At 46.1% G+C, this 6,171-nt stretch overlaps 1 protein-coding gene across 5 annotated transcripts in view; it reads left to right on the top strand.

Annotated features, from left to right (window-relative positions):
- Positions 1–4,743: 4,743 nt before the first annotated feature.
- The window catches only part of MRTFA (myocardin related transcription factor A), a 182,178-nt gene continuing 180,750 nt past the window's right edge, over positions 4,744–6,171 (top strand). For all 5 annotated transcript variants that reach the window (XM_048834809.2, XM_048834830.2, XM_048834814.2 and 2 more), the window contains exon 1: positions 4,744–4,869. The gene's annotated coding sequence lies outside the window, so the exon portion shown is untranslated. The remainder of the gene's footprint in view (positions 4,870–6,171) is intronic.

The following is a 6,171-nucleotide window of genomic DNA, read 5'->3' as shown; positions in this document are numbered from 1 at the left end:
CTGAGAATGCTTTCATCCTTGGGTATATTTCAACTCATCAAACTTTTTTCTTTTCACTAAATTAACTGAGGGAACTAACCCTGTCACAGGATTTAAGAGTAGAATTACTTTGTCTGGATTATTTGCGTAGCTAAAGCAGAACTGGATCCTCAGCAAACAAATTGGGTGCGTCAGGATTGGGCTTTGGGGTAAGGTAAAGTTTGTGTAGCACCAGGCTACAATTTTTGCGAATACTCCCACTTTTTGGATTATTACATTAATTACAATGAGCTCCGTGGGTTAATTTTGCATTGCGTAAATGTTTTCTTCTATCATTTGTATATTTGTTACCTTTCATTTGTACAGTGTCCCCTCATTCCTGTATTATGAGAAGGTAAATAGGAATGCCCAATTTACCTTCTTTATACCATTCATTATTTTATACCTCCTTCATGTCCCATTTTATTTGATTACTCTCTCAGGTAAACAGTCCCAATACTTTTCAGTTTCTCATCATATGAAAGGTGTTCCATGACAATAAGCATTTTAATCCCTAGTTTCTGGACCGCCCCCCCCCCCCCCCCCGCAATATCTTTTTTGAGATAGGATGACCAGAACTGAATACAGTATTCCAGATGTCCCAGTTATTTATATAACGGTTTTAGAATATTCCCTGTATTATATTCTATCCCATTCTTTATGCATCATAGCATTTTGTTTGATTTCTTGACCACCACTTCACACTGAGCGGAAGTTTTCTTTGAGCTGTCCATAATGATGTCCAGGTTCTTTAGTTAATTTAGAATCCAGTAATAGGCATAAGTAGTTCAAATGACTCTTACTAAAGTAAAATGCTGTTGCTCTGCATTAGGTATATTTACAGGGCAAACATACCCTTTGTCTCAGCAAATCATTACTGGATCTTTACATCAAATCATTACTGGGTCTCTACATCAAATTATTACATGCTTGGGTCTCCTTTCTTGGTAGCTGTATTTGCCTCTGAGACAGAGTTGTAAACTTTAACCACTAGAGGTCATAGACTATCTGCAATTCAATATGACAGGTTTCAGAGTAGCAGCCATGTTAGTCTGTATTCGCAAAAAGAACAGGAGTTCTTGTGGCACCTTAGCGACTAACCAATTTATTTGAGCATAAGTTTTCATGAGCTACAGCTCACTTCATGGGATGCATAAAAGTGGAAAATGCAGTGAGGATATTTTTATACACACAGACCATGAAATTCAATATGGTTAGGTTTGGAAAGATTTCATTTTTATTGGTAAAATGTTGATTTCAGCAAACACACAACAAATAATGAAACAGATGATGATTGAAATGTACAGCTAGGCAAAGAACAAAAAACACCACTTTTGAACTTAGCAGAGTTTGATTTAAAGCTATTTATTTTGTATAGTTTGACATGATGTTGACAACTTGTGTGTTAGATTATAAAGCTTTAGCTTTTTGAATCTCAATTTCTACTGTAATTGAACAGGTTTCAGAGTAACAGCCGTGTTAGTCTGTATTCGCAAAAAGAAAAGGAGTACTTGTGGCACCTTAGAGACTAACCAATTTATTTGAGCATGAGCTTTCGTGAGCTACAGCTCACTTCATCGGATGCATACCGTGGAAACTGCAGCAGACTTTATATATACACAGAGAATATGAAACAATACCTCCTCCCACCCCACTGTCCTGCTGGTAATAGCTTATCTAAAGTGATCATCAGGTTGGGTCATTTCCAGCACAAATCCAGGTTTTCTCACCCTCCACCCCCCCACACAAAAAGACTTCCTGAGGAAACTTCAATCCATCGGTGATCTTCCTGATAACACCATCCTGGCCACTATGGATGTAGAAGCCCTCTACACCAACATGCCACACAAAGATGGACTACAAGCCGTCAGGAACACTATCCCCGATAATGTCACGGCTAACCTGGTGGCTGAACTTTGTGACTTTGTCCTTACCCATAACTATTTCACATTTGGGGACAATGTATACCTTCAGATCAGCGGCACTGCTATGGGTACCCGCATGGCCCCACAGTATGCCAACATTTTTATGGCTGATTTAGAACAACGCTTCCTCAGCTCTCGTCCCCTAAAGCCCCAACTCTACTTGCGCTATATTGATGACATCTTCATCATCTGGACCCATGGAAAAAAAGCCCTTGAGGAATTCCACCATGATTTCAACAATTTCCATCCCACCACCAACCTCAGCCTGGTCCAGTCCACACAAGAGATCCACTTCCTGGACACTACAGTGCTAATAAACAATGGTCACATAAACACCACCCTATACCGGAAACCTACTGACCGCTATTCCTACCTGCATGCCTCCAGCTTTCACCCTGACCACACCACACGATCCATCGTCTACAGCCAAGCTCTGCGATACAACCGCATTTGCTCCAACCCCTCAGACAGAGACAAACACCTACAAGATCTCTGTCAAGCTTTCTTACAACTACAATACCCACCTGCAGAAGTAAAGAAACAGATTGATAGAGCCAGAAGAGTTCCCAGAAGTTACCTACTGCAGGACAGGCCTAACAAAGAAAATAACAGAACGCCACTCGCCGTCACCTTCAGCCCCCAACTAAAACCCCTCCAACGCATTATTAAGGATCTACAACCTATCCTAAAGGATGACCCAACACTCTCACAAATCTTGGGAGACAGGCCAGTCCTTGCCTACAGACAGCCCCGCAACCTGAAGCAAATACTCACCAACAACCACATACCACACAACAGAACCACTAACCCAGGAACTTATCCTTGCAACAAAGCCCGTTGCCAATTGTGCCCACATATCTATTCAGGGGACACTATCACAGGGCCTAATAACATCAGCCACACTATCAGAGGCTCATTCACCTGCACATCCACCAATGTGATATATGCCATCATGTGCCAGCAATGCCCCTCTGCCATGTACATTGGTCAAACTGGACAGTCTCTACGTAAAAGAATAAATGGACACAAATCAGATGTCAAGAATTATAACATTCATAAACCAGTCGGAGAACACTTCAATCTCTCTGGTCACGCAATCACAGACATGAAGGTCGCTATCTTAAAACAAAAAAACTTCAAATCCAGACTCCAGCGAGAAACTGCTGAATTGGAATTCATTTGCAAATTGGATACTATTAATTTAGGCTTAAATAGAGACTGGGAGTGGCTAAGTCATTATGCAAGGTAGCCTATTTCCCCTTGTTTTTTCCTACCCCCCCCCCCCCCCAGATGTTCTGGTTTAACTTGGATTTAAACTTGGAGAGTGGTCAGTTTGGATGAGCTATTACCAGCAGGAGAGTGAGTTTGTGTGTGTATGGAGGTGGGGGGGATGTGAGAAAACCTGGATTTGTGCTGGAAATGGCCCACCTTAATTATCATGCACATTGTAGGGAGAATGGTCACTTTGGATGAGCTATTACCAGCAGGATAGTGAGTTTGTGTGTGTGGTTTTTGGGAAGGGGGTGAGGGGGTGAGAGAACCTGGATTTGTGCAGGAAATGGCCCAACTTGATTATCATGCACATTGTGTAAAGAGAAAAGGAGTACTTGTGGCACCTTAGAGACTAACCTTAGAGACTATTTGAGCATGAGCTTTCGTGAGCTACAGCTCACTTAATGCTCAAATAAATTGGTTAGTCTCTAAGGTGCCACAAGTACTCCTTTTCTTTTTGTGAATACAGACTAACACGGCTGTTACTCTGAAACCTGTCATTGTGTAAAGAGTTGTCACTTTGGATGGGCTATCACCAGCAGGAGAGTGAATTTGTGTGGGGGCGGTGGAGGGTGAGAAAACCTGGATTTGTGCTGGAAATGACCCAACCGGATGATCACTTTAGATAAGCTATTACCAGCAGGACAGTGGGGTGGGAGGAGGTATTGTTTCATATTCTCTGTGTATATATAAAGTCTGCTGCAGTTTCCACGGTATGCATCCGATGAAGTGAGCTGTAGCTCACGAAAGCTCATGCTCAAATAAATTGGTTAGTCTCTAAGGTGCCACAAGTACTCCTTTTCTTTTTGTAATTGAACAATTATTGTCTTACCCCCTCACATAAATTCCTGCAACTGTGAAAGTTTAAATGGATAAAAATAAAAAAGCTTAAAATAAAATTGATATTTTCAAATTATTTTTAATAATGTCTATTTAATTTTGCCAAGTCTAAAGATGGTACTTGACAGGTGAAAAAATGTTTTCTACAGAGTGGAGGAAAGATGGATCCTCACTCCTGCCCAGCAGCTCCCCTGCTGTCCTCATGCTGGGCTCCCGGCACAGATTTATACTAAGTTGCTGACCCAGTATTTTGGGATGTCTCTTTTCTGGGCCTGCAGTGTCGGTGAAACGAGATTTCCATTGCCGCACTGATCGTGCCGCCCTCCCTTGGGTAAGGGCCGCCCATGGCAGGTGCCCCGGCGCCCGGGCACACGGAGGGAGTTCCAGGGAAGTTTGAGGCCTCATGGGTACTGTCCCTTTAAGAGTCCAGACGTCTCCTCCGTTCCCCAGGGGACTAAACACTCTAACCTCGCCTACTGCCGAGGACATGATTTCTATCTTCTAATTGGCTGCTTTACAAGACAGTCACAAGTAGTTCCGCCCCATCCCCTCTCGCCCTGCCCATTCATGTCCGTTAGCTTCCCAGGCCGCTCGACAGCCACTGGTTGGCATTCGTGACACTCAACTAGCTCCGAGTATGCCGATTGGCAACAGGGGCTGTCAATCATCTAGCCTGGGGGCGGGGCAGTTTCCGTGGCTGAGGGAGCCGGCGGCGGCGAGGCAGGGTTACCAGCAGTTCGGGGAAGTTTAGTCTCGGGGGGCGGCTCCGGAAGGGGACGAGGCGATGCCGAAGCCGGGATGGAGCCGTGACCAGGTGCGTGGGAGGCTCAGGCCTCGGAGAGAACCGAGACCCCTCCCCCCCCTTTGCTGCAGGGTCCCTCCGTGTAAGGGGGAGGGATCCGCCCCTCCTCGGAGACCCTGGGGCCCGCTCCCCGCCTGTTAGCGCCGCGGCTGGTTCTGCGCCCCCGGCACGCCGCGCCCCCGGCACGCCCCCCCCACCGAGACCGGGCCCCTGCTCGCTGCCGGCGGCGCCTTTCCCTCCGCACTCACTGCCCCGGGGAGACACCCCGCCCCCGACCCTGGAGAGGCTCCTTCATGAGCTCCCCCCCCCCCCCCCCGGGAGATGCTTTGTTGCCAGCCCGCCCCAGTTGAGACCCCTCGTTCTCCTCTCCTCAGTCAGGGCCCCAGTGAGATTCCTCGTTCCCTTCTGAGACCCCCCCCCCCCGAGAGACACTTCACCTCTGAGAAACCTCTTCCGCCCCCCCAGAATAACCTCTTATCTCTCAAAAAGAAAAGGAGGACTTGTGGCACCTTAGAGACTAACCAATTTATTTGAGCATGAGCTTTCGTGAGCTACAGCTCACTTCATAGCTCACGAAAGCTTATGCTCAAATAAATTGGTTAGTCTCTAAGGTGCCACAAGTACTCCTTTTCTTTTTGCGAATACAGACTAACACGGCTGTTACTCTGAAACCTCTTATCTCTCATTACCTCATCCTCGTGAGCCCCCCCCCCGTTGAGACACCTCATTTCCTCCTGCTCCTCCCTCTCTGCTCTAATGAAACACCTCCTCGTTCTATGAGTCTGCCCGTGAAATACGTCACCCCCCATGAGCCCCCTTCCAGCGAGCTGCAGAATTCCCTCCCTGAGACACCTGAAGTGCTGAATCCCCCCCCTCCCCCCCGCTGCCCCAGCCCCTCCTGTAATGACCTGCTGTATCTTTCCCTTTCCTTCTCTGTGGCCTTGGATTTTCGCTGTGTGGGTAATGCATATTTAAAGGAACTCGAATGCCGTGGTGGATCAGGAGCTACCTAGAAGACTCCCAGTTCTTCACCTGTGTAACCCTAGAATCTTGCATGAGAAATACTTGTATGTTCTGATGTAGGCAGAGTGATCATATGTGAAAACTGATTTTTTGCATTAGTGTGTACTGGTGGTGCAACAAGTATTGCAAATCATGTTTGTGAGCAAAACATATAGCAAAGACCTTTGTCCATGATATCTGTGTATGTGTTCCCTACTGCATCATGCAAACTTTTAGCTGATGTGGTCTTGTCATGTTTCTGTTCTACTGATGCTAAACCTAGAGTGGGCTGGGCGAATGGTTTTGGATTTG

The sequence above is a fragment of the Caretta caretta genome, chromosome 1, assembly GCF_965140235.1.
Source record: "Caretta caretta isolate rCarCar2 chromosome 1, rCarCar1.hap1, whole genome shotgun sequence".
Classification (NCBI taxonomy): domain Eukaryota; kingdom Metazoa; phylum Chordata; order Testudines; family Cheloniidae; genus Caretta; species Caretta caretta.
The sequence above is the reverse complement of the archived record's forward strand: the minus strand, read 5'-3'. Positions and strand labels throughout refer to the sequence as shown.